Source organism: Triticum urartu, chromosome 4A, assembly GCF_056163025.1.
Source record: "Triticum urartu cultivar PI428250 chromosome 4A, HENAU_Tu73, whole genome shotgun sequence".
NCBI lineage: Eukaryota > Viridiplantae > Streptophyta > Magnoliopsida > Poales > Poaceae > Triticum > Triticum urartu.
The window spans coordinates 585,964,972-585,981,476 of NC_141876.1; the positions used below are offsets into that span (position 1 = coordinate 585,964,972).

Below are 16,505 nucleotides of genomic sequence, written 5' to 3' on the forward strand. Positions count from 1 at the left end.
TTAGTCCCAAAAAAAACATAAAAGTGTAAAATAAAGCCCATTAGCAATCAAAAATTATAGATACGTTGGAGACGTATCATGCCTTATATGCATCAGCTCCGAATCATGTCTTGGGTCAATAGTTGGGTTGACCGGTTCCTGTGCTTGCTATCCTATGTTCCGTTTTATTGGCTAGGGTAGTAAAGGGAGAACTACTGTGATTGTGCTACTGGTTCACCTGGTGACGCACCTCAGTAGAGAAAGCCGAAAACTGACTGTCATGATGCGGCGAGAGCTGGTCAACCACTCGATGACTTATCGGAGTCTCTAGCGATTCCTCCGTGTCACACGAAGGACCTCTTTTCTGGTCAATTATGTAAACGCATCGTACGAATAAGCCGCATACATACTAGGGGCTATGTCGTAGACCCACCATAAAACTCCTATGGCTAAGTGAAAGTGTTAACGCCCTATAGTCTGGTTGCCTGGTTCGCCGCATTGACACCTCCTTTACGGACCAAGACGTTGGGTCAAGAGTGATCATATGGTTTTTCGAACACCCCAGTACTTCCTACGAGGGGGCTGAAGCTGACGATGGAAATCTTTTAGATTATATTAAAAATGGTTGCACAGGAGGAACACAATCTTTCAAGCAAAATATACAAATAGATTCACTATAAAATTGTCTCGTACAATTCTTATACACCTCACTCGAACATTATGTCTTTCGAGCATTGACCCTCTATCAAGCGGGCGGCTACTAGGACATCTTTAAAATAATGCTCCGGTTCGTGGCGGTCCCTGCCCTTGGGCGGACTCTTCACCACAACGTCGATGGCCTTCATATTTCCCAGAATGTCTTGACTCGGGCAAAAGCCATCCGGGCACCCTCGATGTACACCGATCGCTTCACATCATCGATACACAGTACTGCGTCAACAAGCCGCTGCACCAAGCCAAAGTAATTATTCGGAATAGGCTCAGTTGGCCAAAACCGGATTATGACGTTCTTCATTGCAGCACCGGATATCCTATGAAGCTCAACCCACTGGGACATATGCTCATTAAACAACAGGGGGCGCTTCGAGGCGCCAAACTGTGACAAAAAAGCTTCTCCGTTGCGTACCCCTCTCGCGCCTGATAATACTGTGCTGCATCGAAGAACTCTCCGGCAATTCTAAAAACTCGTCCGTAGAACTCCACAATTGGTTTAGCTGAGCATAGTTCGGATCACCGAACTTTGCCTATAGCAAAAATGGCTTACCAGCCGCAATCTCCCCAGCTTGCCGGATCTCCTCATGGGCCGCTCTGGATTCAGACCGCGCTTCTCTTGCTTCTCGTAAAGCCTTTTCAATTTCAGTGATTTTGGCTTCTTTCTCCTTCTCAAGGAGCTCACAGCGGCAGGCAGCACTTTTTAGCTCAAGCGCCATCATGGATATCTTCTCCTCGTCTTGACGTCGAGCAGCCCGTTTGGCTTCTTACTCAGCCGATGCCTTCTCGGCAGCCGTATTACTAGACCGAGTCGGATCCTTGGCTCAGGCTAGATCAGCCTGAAGAATTTCAACGACAGCAGCACCATCTGTAGCCAGGTACAGCTTTCAGCGTCATGCTTATATCACAAAAATGTATGTACAAAGACTGCTTGGAATACATACCTTGCGACTCGTCAAGACGCATATTGATCAACGTAATGTCATCCCCGGCCACATCAAGCTTCCGTTGCAGTTCGGCAATGTCCGCAGTCCGGGAAGTAGCCAGGGGGAAGCAGCCTGTGTTCAAATTTAATCAGTTTAGTCCTCCAAATTTCTTCTTGATCCTCCATTCGTCTCCCATGGGAAGCCAACCGGAGTCTCAGGGGCTACTGTCCATACATGGTTGTTTTTTCTGAATAAAACACAATTGCACGTGTTACATTACAAACCTCGAAGCCTCTCACCAGGCTCGCAAAGGCCTCATTCAATCCGCTCTTTGCGGATAGGACCTTTTCAATCACCGTACCCATCAAGGTACGATGTCCCTCTGAAACAGACGCCTGCCGCAGCATGTTCGTCAAGATATCTGGCGCCTCTGGGTCTCCGGAGGCAACCGCAGGAGTACGGCCACCCTTTGAAGGGATCCGTTTATTTGTATCCGGCTGCATTCCAGACTGTTCAGGGTCTTCATTGTTGTTCCTCGGACCCTGGGCCGCCGAAGTATCACCTTTGTATAGCATCTTTGTCATCCCTTGCACCACTTGTTGGTCGGGGGAGACCCTCCACGACGACACCTCAAGATCGTCTGCCCTATTGGACGGAGAGGCCGGTGGGGGAGTCTCGCTCTCCATCATCTCCGGGAGAAGGTCCCCCGAGGAGGAGGATTGTCGAAGGGGACTGCGCGTTGGGCTGCAAAAAATGTATATTTCAGGCATCATATGAAAAGAACGGGATATGTTTAGAACAGCCTTGTTCACTTACGATTGGGCCGGAGGCTCGTCCTCGTCATGAGATTGCGCTTCGACGTCCTCCTGGCCCGGGCCGCCCCCCATAGGCATCTTGCCTCGCTTAGGAGCTTGCTTCTCCCAATCTTTGGAGGCGGCCCTCTTCTTCTTGGGAGGGAAAGAGATAGTGGCCCCCTTTACTTTTGTCTTCGGATGAGGGGATTTTTATTCCACCAGACATAAAGTCTGAGGTCCCTTGGGAATAGAGGCCGTCCTTGGTCCCCTTGTCCTCCGCCTCATCCTCCTTCTCCCACATCCGGTATGGTGCTGGGGCCAGCATCCTGGTTAGGACAGGATTCGCTCGACCCTTGGGCAGAGGGGCCGAACATATAATAAGTTCCGCCTTCTTTATCCAGCCCTGAAAAAAGATACCCTGCTCAGTGTCATATTACTGGATGCATGACCGCAAAGTATTCGAGAGCCAAGTGCTTACCGGGGTATCCGTACGATTACAGTTGAGGCCAGCGTCCTCAGCGGTATCCGGCCAATGTTTTCGCTTCCCAAAAAATAACCTCCACATCCCTTCATGTGTGGCACCGAAGAAGTGTTGGATGGTCTGTGATCCTTCTGGATTAAAATCCCACATGCGGCGAGGCCTGCGCTGGCAGGGCAGGGTTCGGCGGTCTAACATCACTTGTATCACACTAACGAGATCGATATCTCTCTCGAGGAGGGTTCGGATGCGGCTTTGTAAAGTCCGCACTTCATCAACCGATCCCCAGTACAGCCCCTTGTTGACCCATGATGCAAGCTGTGATGGTGGGATAGGACGGAAAGTGGGTGCAGCAACCCACTTGGTACTGCGGAGCCCTGTAATGTAAAACCACTCCCACTGCTAGTAATTGGAAGTCTCCACAAAGGAACCTTTTGGCCAAGGAGTGTTGGCTTGTTGGCTGATTGTAGCACCGTCCCACTCCACCTGTTCCTCGTCGGCTATCTTCGGTTTCACACTAAAGGTCTTGAGCCATAAGCCGAAGTGTGGGGGGATTCGAAGGAAGGCCTCGCATGTAATGATAAACGCTGAGACATGGAGAATCGAGTCTGGGGCAAGGTCATGAAAATCCAGTCCATAATAAAACATTAGCCCCCAGACGAAGGGGTGAAGCGCAAACCCTAACCCCCGAAGGAAGTGGGGGATGAACACAACCCTCTCGCCGGATCAGGGGGTCAGAATAACTTGTCCTTGAGCAGGAAGCCAGTGGTGGATCTCTGCAGTCAGATATCTGGCTGCCCGAAGCTTTGCAATATCCTCCTCTGTAACGGAGGAAGCCACCCATCGGCCTTGGGAGCTGGATCCGGACATGATGGGAAGGCTGAAAGCAATGGAGTCGAACCTTGGGTGTTGGAACTCGGGGTTGGGAAGGCTGAAGAGAAGTTTGGCATAAAAAAGATGGCCCTTGGTTCCTTTATAAAGGCCTCCGGTATTGAACGCCTCCTCCTAAAGCCTAAGAACCATCCTATTCCTAAGGAATATTTCCCGCAGGATGGTTGGGTTAGCCACGTCCGTATTGATGAAAATCCCGCAATAAGGGGGCAGGATCCCTGCTTCGACAAGACGTGCCAGTAAAAACCACGCCCCCAAAACGTGGAACGACGGGATAGGAAACGGTTCGAAATAAAGGCTGGGAGGGCGCGACGTCAGATTATTAAAGATTGTCAGCAGATCGGATTCATGAAAGTGCTATACCCTCTACAACTGTGCGTTTTAGATCCGGACACGTTCGTTTCGTTCGAAGACTATTCGGGAGTTCGGAAGGAGGAACCCGCCTTGCAATGCCGAAGACAGCACTACGCGCCGGATACCTTGTCATTGAAGCCAGGTTCAGGGGCTACTGAGGGAGTCCTGGACTAAGGGGTCCTCGGGCGTCCGGCCTGTTATCTATGGGCCGGACTGATGGGCTGTGAAGATATGAAGACCGAAGAATGTACGCGTGTCCGGATGGGACTCTCCTTGGCGTGGAAGGCAAGCTTGGCAAACAACTACGAAGATTCCATCTTGTGTAACCGACTCTATGTAACCCTAGATCCCTCCGTTGTCTATATAAACCGGAGGGTGTAGTCCGAACAGGATATACTCAATACCTTAGTCATACAGGCTAGACTTCTAGGGTTTAGCTATTACGATCTCGTGGTAGATCAACTCTTGTAACACTCATATTCATCTATATCAATCAAGAGGGCCCGAACCTGGGTAAACATTGTGTCCCATGTCTCCTGTTACCATCAACCTTAGACGCACAGTTCGGGACCCCCTACCCGAGATCCACTGGTTTTGACACCGACAGCGGCCCAACGCCAACCTGCCACGCCTGACTGTGCCCAACGCCAACCTGCCGCGCTCGCCCTCCGCCTTCGCCGCATCTGCAGGCGCCGACCTCGTTAGCCTGCTGCGCTACCATGTACTCCTCGAGTACCTCTACCCATCCGGCCTCGCCCGTCACCATGTCTTCCAGACCACGGGCCGCGCGCCCTCCGACCTTGGCGCCGTTGACCTCATGGCCGCGGCCACAGGCTTCCCCGTTGTCGTTCGCTCCCCCCATGCTGCCGATTCCTGGGTCGAATGCCACCGTCCTCAGCGCTATCACCAAGGAGCCGTACAACCTTAGTGTGCTCGCCGTGGGCGGCCTCATCATGCCCTCCAGCTTCGATATCGCCCGAGAGCCGCCCGTCCCCCGTGGTCAACAACACCCCTGTCCTCACCGGCGCGTGCGACATCAACGTGGCTTCTAGGAGGGAAGTTTGGACATGACCATGCTCGAGGCCTCGGGTGTCGCGGAAAATGTGGCTTTATGTTGAAAGTGCGTCAGTCCCGCGGTGGGCACACCGGCTGACCCAAATGAAAAAACAGACATGGATGTCCGCTCGGCCTATCCAAACGGATAAAAAGCGGACAAAAGCAGCGTCCGTTTGGGTCACTACGTTGAGGTTCCTCTAAAGGTATTAACATAGACTAGTGTCCTATGCATGACGCTTGTGTAACTTATTCCCCACTATGGGCCAGTTCTTTTTCACGGCTTAAAAAATAAGCTACCTCTCCCCAGCTTAAAAAATAAGCCGCTCCAAAAATTTGTTAAGGCTTCTAGATTAGTAATGGCATAACTAGTTCAAAGTCCAGATGAATGAGGGAGGCGGCTTATGGAAAAGCTAGGAAGGAGCCAGCTTATTTTTTAAGCCGTCAAAAAAGCTTGCCCTATGACTAGCCTACTACAACAATCTGCAGGTTTGGCACAAAAATAAGGTCCAAGTGGCCCAATCAACCAGCAGACGCTCCCTACAGTATTCCTATTCAGAGCAACCAACCTGACGCAAATCTGGTGCCAATAACAACGCTAATCCCTTCGCACCGTTGCTATGCCATCCTATCACCCTTCCCTTATCCTACTCAGTCTCTGGTGATGTGTACCCACTGGACCACTGTTGTAGTGGAGATGGTGGTGTTGCTGGGAGGGACGTGCTGGCGGCAGAGGCTAAGCTGGTGGGTGTTGTTGCTAACAAGAAGAGGTGGTGGGACGTTCATCAAGGAGATGGAGTAGTGCATGTTTACCATGCCCACGAGACTGCTAGGAAGCTCATGCCATTGCAAACTCGGTTTTTGTGGGTACCGGAAATAACCAAATTGACAGATCTTCTCGTAGGGGGTCGTAAGCTAGGCGTCTTTGGGACGAGGGTAACAAAAACATAGGATTTACCCAGGTTCTGAAAAGATAAAACCCTACATCCTACGTGTGTTTTATTGCGTTGGAATGTTTATAGATTACAAGTAAGCTACCAAGAGATTGTATGAGGAGATGTGCTATATCGACTAGCCCTGCGTCGGCTTATATAAGATACCTGAGGCTTAGGATAACAAAAGTGGGGAGCTCCTAGTCGGCGCTGTAGGCGCCCGTTGGATAAGTGGCGCCTACAGCGACCAGGAGTGGGCCGCGTCCCAATTAAAACACCACCAGGCCATGATCATTCCGTCACCACAAAAAGGAAAACCTCTATTTGACACTTCATCTAGATAACACATATTATATATATCCAGTGTAAATTATTTTAAAAAGAAAGTATAAATTCAAAACAGAATTCTATAAAAAATACTGAAAACATGTACGTATTTGAAAAACAAGGTTCACAGAAATTCAAAATAGTTCATTGCTTTTAAAAAAAGTTCATCAAATTTGAAAAATAGTTCATCATCTCGAGAAAAAGTTCACAGATTTTTTAAAAAGTTCATCTATTTTGAAAACAAATTCACAAAATTCGAAAAAGAGTTCATCGATTTTGCAAAAAGTTCATTGACTTAAAAAAACAAGTTCATCAAATGTGAAAAAAGTTCATCGATTTAGGAAAGAAGTACATCAAATTTAAAAACAGTTCATCCATTTTTTTAAAAGTTCATCGAAACTGAAAATAGTTCATGGATTTTAAAAAATATTAAAAAAAGTTTATCAAATTTGAAAAAAAAGTTCATTGACTTGAATAAAAAATAGACAATTTTGAGAAAAAAAGTTCATCCATTTTAATAAAAATTCACGAATTTGAAAGAAACCATCAAACAAGGAAAGAAGAAAAAAGGGGAAAACAGAAATAGGAAAAAAACGAAAAAATGAAAAAGAGAAGAAGAAATAAGAAAAGTGGGAAGAAGAAGATATCACATCGGCATGTTGTCGTGGTGGTTCTTGCCACGTAGTTCTATCCATGATGTCCCGAGTTCGATTCTCTTCACGCGCGTAGTAGTTTTTCTTTGTTTTTGTTTCTAAAAGAACAAAATAGAAAAACAGGGCGCGAGATGGGCCGGCCCGCGAGTAGCTGCTGCAGGCGCCGGTTAGCAAAAACAGTAGGAACCGGCGCCTGCAGCGCCAAATCCTCCACAGAGTCCTTTTCTTGAACGTCAAGGCTTTCAGAGTCTTCTTGTTATTCGCTATGGGAGGCCCAAAGTGGCCCAATACGGAACCGACAAAGGGTCCTTAGCCCGGCCCACCAAGCTGAGAGTAGACATGGTGAGAGGCCCTTAGTCAGAAAACCGTCAGTAGCTCCTACACCGGTCTTCTAGTGTGGCTACACCTCGGGCCATCCGAGCTGCACGTCGTCTTCGGTCGTCGGGCTTGAAACTGGTTCATACAAATGTCTTCGATCACTGTTTTCACGCATTTGGCTGTAGATGTTGGGCTTCCTCTAAACTTATGCAAACCACCTTGATCTTGATTTGTCTATGAAGATAGCCAGCTTCGATGGGAAAATACTTTCCCGCCAAGCCGGCTTCCGCAAGCCACATTTTTGTGAATTTTTTTATTAATGCAATTTATTCTCTACCGCACCCGCAAAAACACAAAAATGAAAAAATTATTCTCTACCAAGATTTAAAGCTAGTAACCCTCAAGGTGAATATTGGCCCAAAATCCGATAGCCAAAGTACTTAACAATGTTGTGTCCTATCGTTAGCAAGCTGCAACTCGGCAGGGAGGATGTCGGGCTATGGGTCGGTGAAATGCTGTCTTTGTAGAAAAAACGTTAGTGCGAAGTTGCCCTCGAGACTCAAGTCACGCACAAGCAGTCGGCCTGAGGATTTAAACCTTCTTCGAGGAATCACTTAGAAAAAATGTGTATGTGTCGTAGCCCTCGTGACTCATGTCGGACGCACGTTGCCGACCTGAGGATCGAAATCCTCCTCGGAAACCCATATTGCACTTAAAAATTTCATGAGAAACGTCGATGCAATAGCCCCCGAAATTTAGGCTGGGCAACATGGCCGACCTAAAAGGATCGAATATCCTTGGGAATTGGCTTACTGTCTTTGAATAATCACGCATCCAGTAGCCCCCGAGACTTAGGTTGGGCAACATGGCCAACGCAAGAATTAAATCTTCTAGGAAACTGCCTCAACCGAGCAGCATCGTTTGGGCATAAATATCCCCCAAGCCGGTTCTGCAGGATCCATTGATCAACCTGCCATATGGGGGCCTGGAAAATAATTTAGTCAACCAGCGGCATGGGAGCCATAGCCCCCAGGCAGGTTTTGAGGGATCAGTCGATCAACTTGCCATATGTCGGTCGGAACTATGGCCCTGTTTGGATCCCTAAGTTAGAGTTAGTTTTAGTTAGTTGGGGTTCAAATAACCCAAAAGTATCCAAACATGATGGGTTAGTTTGGGTTAGTTGGATCTAACCCACCCAAAAGACTAGCCCACACTACAGGAGCTTATTTGGGTTAGTTCTCCTGGGCTTACTAGAAAAAATAGTAAAAAAAGTTACCCCTCCCATCCAAATAGGGTCCAAAGTGGTCAAATGATTGAGAAAGAATATTTATTATCAATCTAACCCAACCATCCAAACAACTCTTTGGTTAGAGTTAGTTCAGGGTTAGTTCAAGGTTAGAATCTAACTCTAACTTCTAACTGAGTTAGAGTATCCAAACAGGGCCTATGATTATGTCGACCAGCCGTGAGGGCGCAATAGTCCACAGGCTGGTTCAACGGGATCCGTCGATCAACTTGCAAGACACCAGCCTTGAATATGCCTAGGACGAGTAGCGGGGAGGGTGAATAGCCCCTAGGTCGATTATGTGGGATACATCGATCAACCTGCCAGATATCGTGGTTGATGTGGTGGGCTGACGTGACTAAACAAGTCGGTGTTGCGAGGCGAAGCCCCAGGATGGAACCCCGGGCCAGTCGATGTGACAAAGCAGGTCACTGAAGTACCGCTCAAACCCCAAGTAAGCCGACGTGACGGAGCAGGTCAGTGAAGTGCTGCTGGAACCCCTTGCCAGCCAACATGACGGAGCAGGTCGACGAAGTGCTACTGGAACCCCAGGCTAGCCGGCGCGACGAAGTAGGTCGACGAAGTGAAGCTGGAACCCAAGCCAGCCAACGTGACGGAGTAGGTCGACAAAGTGATGCTGGAACCCTGGGCCAGCCAATGTGACGAAGTAGGTTGGCAAAGTGATGCTAGAACCTCGAGTAAGCCGACATGATGGAGCAAGTTTCGAGGAGGTTGACTCGACCAGGTGATGATGTAGCATGGTTGCCATGAATTCGATGATTCAACAGTGCGGCGATGCTAACGCATGTCGTCTTGCTGAGGTGATGAGTCAACTTGGCAGATGAGATCGGCCTAGTGCCATACCAGCGCGATGATGAAGAGCAAATCAGAAAAAGGCTTCAAATTTTGCACGCATGTGTTTGAGAACATAACACAATACCTGACAAAAAATCTTCTCAAGTAGAGGTCGTTTGATAGTCTGTTTTTGAAGAAATATGAACTCATCTCTGATTCGTTTTGAAGCGGAAAATAGATTCACAAATTGACGCATATTTTGGAGGTTTTCCAGAGTTTGCACCATCGGATTGAGGTGAAATATTTAGGGTTGTAGTCATGACAATTTGGCATGATCTTAACAGTCGGATCTTCCAATGGGGGCTGGATTTAACCGCTAGCCGTCTCCTCCCAAAATTCTGTGGAAAATTGCTGGAGATCGCAATGTTGGTTCGCCATGAAATTTTATAGGGTTGTTTTATACTCATGTTTGCACAATCCCATCAAGTGGATCAGTGAAACGGTGTTCGAAAAGGCGGGCCGACGCAAACAAATCTGTTGTTCATGTATTTCTAGACGGCCACACGAGAACAATGTTGATGTTGAGCTCCCGAGCTAGATGGAAGAAATTTTTCATGATCCCCGTTGAGATTAAATTGATGTTGATGAAGACGCTCGTCAAATGTTTGATGATCCAAGCAGGGACATAGTTCTTGCCTTGACCGATGTGGCCAGTCGAGTCGGTGACGAAAGTGCCATCGCCATAGGTGAAGATTTGCTCCAGCACGTAGAGCGTGCCAGAGCCGATCTGAACTCCCATCGAGCCGTGATGTCCACCTAGTAGGATCTATATAGGCCATCACTGTCAGGGCTAAATCCGGCAAATCTCCTGGTAGGGAATCCTAAGATAAGCGCTTTGGGACGATGGTAACAGGGACACATGTTTATCCAGGTTCAGGCTCTCCGAGAAGATAAAATCCTACATCATGCTTGTGTTTTATTGTGTTGGGATTGTGTACATAGTAAAGGTAAACTATTACGAGATTATATAACAAGATGCGTTCTATAGAGTGGCCCTGCTTCAGCTTGTATAAGATACCGTAGGCCTAGCGCCATCAATGCATACTTTTTGAAACTTACCAACAGATAAGAGCACACGTCTGAACTCAAAGACCATGTCTCTAGGGAGGTTCATGCATGACACGAATATCGCCATCAAGGCTAGCTCACGCACGAAACGAGAGCAGGGATTTCTCCCAGAGCATACACCCACAAAACCAACTAGAAAGTTTGCACCATGAGTTGTTGCACTAACCGCCCGATACCTAGAGGGTCCTTCAGCAACAGAGGAGGGGTGAGCATCGTTGGATGGTCACCACATCCACACACCAGTTGCAGTACCGACTAGTATGCGGTTGGCCATAATGACACACCAGTTAGATGCCTAAATGCCATACGATGTATCAACCCAGGGGACCTCAGTGCCAGAAAGGGGCGGACAGAAAACACACGGCGCACCCTAGGCAACCACACAACCACATATGGACGGGGGTCATCAACATTGGAAGGAACCAGGGGGCGGACCACGGACAGCTACCAGACATAACATCTTGTAGGGGCCGTCCGTTGTTCAGGATGACCATCGAGCCGGCAAAGAGAGGACCAAATCTGGGACGAGTCTGTAATGGGCGAGAATGGTAGGGGGTCTAAGTGGCAAAGGAGGGGATTGTGAGTGCCTAGTGGAGAAGCGTGTGAAGGGAGGGTACTGGCAGAGACGCCCTATCGTCGTAGTCTATCGCGGATCGGCCTTCTTCAGCGACGATGTGAGGGCTTTGAATGGCGAACCAGAGGCTTTTGGGTGGCCGACTGGCAGCGCCGCCGCTGTGCGAGTGAGCGAGAGCGACCCCGGGGGCAGCAAGGGTCTTCTGGTCTCACCACCGAATGCCCAAATGGTGCACTAAGTACCTTGCAAGTTAGTATATTTTCATCATCGCATTCAGTCGCGGAGCCAGAACTTTTCTTGAGCCTGGGCAAATTAAGCCTAAGTGTATAATCTACAAACAAAATTCGGGTATTCGTGTACACAACACATAATATAGCACCAAACTTTTGTAGCGGAAATTCACATTAATAATCAAGTAAAAACATAAACATAATAGTCACACAAAAATGTAATTTTGAAGTAACTAATATATATAATATATTTATATCCATTTCATAGACCAGATAAAGTTGAGACTTGACAACAAAAGATATATAACCAACTTTGCATAGAGGCAAACTGGCCATATTGCCAGCAAAAGTAAAGCTATCCATACCAGATGTCGCCGCATGTCATTGTGCAGTTTTCTTCCACCACATTCAAAAGCATCTTTCACTTGTTTATTTTTGCGAAAAGAAAGATACATAACCTGCCTTGCTTAGAGGCAAAATCGCCATGGCCAAATTCATAGAAGGCACCACAAGATAAAGAATGATTACTAAAAGAAATTTGGTTGTGAGATGTGAATATATTACAATGGAATGCTTGCGATAATAGTGATGGTCAGATGGAATATACTGACAATGTGCTAAAGAAAATCACGATGCAAATGCCCTTTCTGAGACTTCATTGCAGTAAATGTTCGAATATTAATTATCTTTATCATCAACTAACTTGAATAACTCCCGCTCGGTGTAACATTTGAATCATTCTCTCGCTACGCAGTTTATTCAGTTTGAAGGTAAGAAATACTGCATGAATTCCACGGTCTGCAAGCTGCCCTCTTCTTATATACCTAGATTTTGTAGTTTCAGCAGCCAAAAATAAATAAATTCTCTAGTCATGAATTCATGATCATCCCCAATAATTTTTTTCCTAAATTTAAGCCCTAACCCCTAAGCCCGACCTTGAACTCTCACACCATTAGTTGCTTATTACACACCATAGCCTGCATATGTATATTAGACGGGTGTGTATGTATTTCGATCCATACCTCGCATCAATCCCTACTTCCCTAACCCATACTAATTATTCAAACTTCAGAGATGAGGGATCCCTAGCCCTAATTTCGATAGTGATTTCTTACCGACAGAAGCCGAAGCCGGATGAGAGGAAGGAGAGCCGGACGAGAAGACTGCTTGGGAGCCTAGCATCGCTCACCGCCGGCCCTGCGTCTTGCCGTCTAGGGATCAGCCTCAGGGCCAGCCGCCAGGGCCCCTCTGTCGCCCAGTCCCTGCGCTCGCGTGTGAGAAACGAAGGGACGGCCTGACAGGAGAGTTGGAGCGATCGAACCGTCCATCATAGGTATTCCCGGCGTTGTTTCTTTTTTTTCTGCCTGGACTGCAGACTGCAGTACTGCTCGTTTGTTGGGCTGTGAACCGGTGAGAAAAGAAGGCCCAATGGTTTTTGCCCAGGTAAAGCAAGTTATCGATCAATTTAAGCCTTCTGTATAATCTGTCGATCGTTGCTGTTACGAGCCAACGAGCCCGGGCAAGTGCCCAGGGTGGCTGGGCGGTGGCTACGCCATTAATCGCGTTTTGACAAATCTCAAACCCTACCTCCAGTTGCTAGTTACCTCCGCATATCCCAACCCCCGCCCCGGCTACCATGCGGATCCGCAGGTCCGCCTCCCGCTTGCTGGGCGGCGCAGCCACGCGCTACCTTCGCCCCCGCCCCGGCCCCCTTTGACCCAACTCGATTTGAGCTGTCCCCACCGCCGCCGGCGACGGACCAAGCCCACGAATCCAGCGCCGGGCTGGTGGCGCCCGCACTCGTAGAAAAAGGGCCTTTAGTCCCGGTTCATAAGGGCCTTTAGTCCCGGTTCTTGAACCGGGACTAAAGGGTCGTTACTAATGCCCTGACCCTTTAGTCTCGGTTCAAACCAGAACTGGGACTAAAGGCCCTCCACGTGGCCGCTGCCTGGAGGTCCACCTTTAGTCCCGGTTGGTAACACCAACCGGTACTAAAGGAAATTTTTTGATTTTTTTTGAGCCTCGGCAAATTAAGCCTAAGTGTATAATCTACAAACAAAATTCGCGTATTCGTGTACACAACACATAATATAGCACCAAACCTTTGTAGCGGAAATTCACATTAATAATCAAGTAAAAACATAAACATAATAGTCACACAAAAATATAATTTTGAAGTGAACTAAGATATATAATATATTTATATCCATTTCATAGACCAGATAAAGTTGAGACTTGACAACAGAAGATATATATCCATTTTGAAATTTTTTCTGAATTTTTTTTATTTTCAAATTTCTGAATTATTTTAGCCTCTAATCTCTAATCACCCCTCTCATTACTGCTCAATTTAATCTCTAATCACCCCTCATCATTCCAAATCATCTAACTTCCCGAACGGTCACCCATCCTCCCACTCCCCCAGCCTGAGCACGCTTAACTTCTAGGTTCTATTCTCCCTCGTTTCCAAGTCTGCCCTCGTTGTTTTACTGATAATAGTAAGATGTTAATCCTATTAACCCTCAGGAGTTTAGCTTGAGCATGAAGTCACACATTTCACTGTTTGAATTTGACACTATTGTTCTAAAAAATAATAATTATTTAGTAACACTAATATTTCTTGAATAAGTAGTTTGACCACAGTTTGACCATAGTTCGACCAGATTTGACCAAAATTCAAAAAAACTGAAATAATTATTTAATAACACTAATATTCTAGAATAATTATTTAGTAACACTAATACTTCTTGAATAAGTAGTTTGACCATAGTTTGACCAGATTTAATGAAAATTAAAAAAACTGAAATTTGAGCATAACTTTTTTTCCTTTTGGAATTTGAGGATTCTACAAATTTGCAAACAGGCCGTAGATGATTTAATGAGAATTTAATGAGAATTTAACTTTTCGAGTAGATGATTTTTCATATAAAAACTTTTTAATCCGAGTTCGTATGAAAAAGTTATTACAAATAAAGTCGAAATTCATATTTGTAAATTTTCCCAACAACTAGACCACATATCACATGGGAAACTTATTTTATTTTATTTTATTGACATTTCCATCATTTTCTTTTGTTTTTTCTAAAACTGAAAAGGTGGTCCATGGGGGGGAGAGAGTTTGAAAATGGGACCTTTAGTACCGGTTCGTGCCATGAACCGGTACTAATGCCTCAAAGGCCATTAGTCCCGGTTGGTGGCACCAACCGGTACTAAAGGTTAGACCTTTAGTCCCGGTTGATGCCACCAACCGGGACTAATGGGCTTCGCACCCTTTAGTCCCGGTTCGTGGCACGAACCGGGACTAAAGGGCCCAAGTGAACCGGGACTAATGCCTTAGCCGCACGAACCGGGATAAATGCACCCATTGGTCCCGGTTCAGGACTGAACCGGGACTAATGGGGTTACCCGGCCTGGACCAAAGCCCCCTTTTCTACTAGTGCCGAGGCCTCCTCCTGCGGGCAGCCTTGCTGCGAGCTCAGCAAGTCGCCATGGGAACTCATGGCTGAGATCGACCTCTCGGATCCCGAGGTAATTTCGCCCCACTCGCTCCATCTCACTTTCCTGCCTTCCCCCTACTTGCTTGGTGCTTGCTGTATGTATGTGTGTGTCGAAGATTTGCGCGCCGCCGCTTGTTTCTGTGCAGCACCCAGCGTGTTTCCCCTAGCTTTCCTCTGCCGGGTGCGTTACCAAGTAAATGGTGTTGTGTCAAGGTCCTGTAGTTACCACGCGCAATCTCGCTGTAATATGTGGCTGGTAGGTGGCCGCGCTGGCGTGGCACTGGCAGCAAGGTCGGCCATGGATCTTGCCCAAGGTTTTAGATTAGGAATGGAGATTTTTTTCTTGTGGGGCGGCGAGATATGCTTGGTTACCGCGGTTACTAGTATTACCAGGAAAATTTCAGATGCAATTTAAAATCAAATTGAGTTCAATTTTTTTACCTAGATATAGGTACATATTGAACATGAATTTAACCAAAATAATCTACAATCCTACATGGGATATGTTATCTGGCGAATGTCAGCTGGGAAGGGGGTGACAAGCGAACATTTTTGTGTGGCAAGTTTACGTGGTGGGAGATGGCAAATCCTGCCTTTTTGCCGCATTTTTTCCCTTCTTCCCATAAGTTGTCACATGTTCCGTAAGAAATTGTCATCCTCCCAGCGAATGTTTGCGGGCTATTGGGTTCCTTTCTACATACGATAGTACTCCCTCCGTCCGAAAATACTTATCGGAGAAATGGATGTATCTAGACGTATTTTAGTTCTAGATATATTCATTTGTATCCATTTCACCAACAAGTATTTCTGAACACACGGAGTACTTGACTATACCCCATTTCAGTTCATTATACTACTAGTGCTAGCTCTTTTTATCCGTTGAGAAGTATTTTCCAAATTACCATCTCATTCAGGTGGACGAACGCTTCAAGAAGACTTACTTCAGAACTATCCGACGAGCTAGTTGGCTCTTCCCATCCAGGATCAGCATGCCCATTGGCTCCATCAAGGAGAAGACGACTATAGATATGGTCGGTGGGGACATCAACATGGCTGTGAAAGCGATGGAGGGGAAGGAGAATGAGAGCAAGTCAAAGACGAATAAGGGGGTCAAAGTGAAGAAGGGAGTGAGGACATGCAAGAAGAGGGATGACAAAAAGCCACAAAAGAAGAGGCCCATCGTTGACATGGGTGAGGCGTTCTACTACTACGACGGGTTTGGCCCCTCACGCAGCTCCAAGAGGCATCGCAGATCAAGCGGTGGCAATAGTGTGCTGGAATAACCTCCACTACCCATTGAACAACAGAAAGATGAGGCATGCACCCAAACACAATTTGATTTTAGTGCAAGCCAGGCTAATGTAACTGACCATCAGGCTCTACCGACATCAACACAGGTCGAGAAGCCTAGGCTCAATGGGAGCAATTCCAACATTGTCAGCTGCGATGAGGAGAGCAGCAACAACGACACACTTGGTTGCAATGGCAAACAACTGCGCAACATTATCACGATGAAGAGCCCGTTCAAGACGAGGTGGAGGAAGCCTGTTAAAGCCCGATCGCTCAAGTCGTTGATGTAA

The 16,505-nt window shown here is 47.0% G+C and overlaps 1 pseudogene; it reads left to right on the forward strand.

The window, feature by feature from the left end:
- Nucleotides 1–4,993: 4,993 nt before the first annotated feature.
- Nucleotides 4,994–16,505, forward strand: LOC147976863 (uncharacterized; annotated as a pseudogene).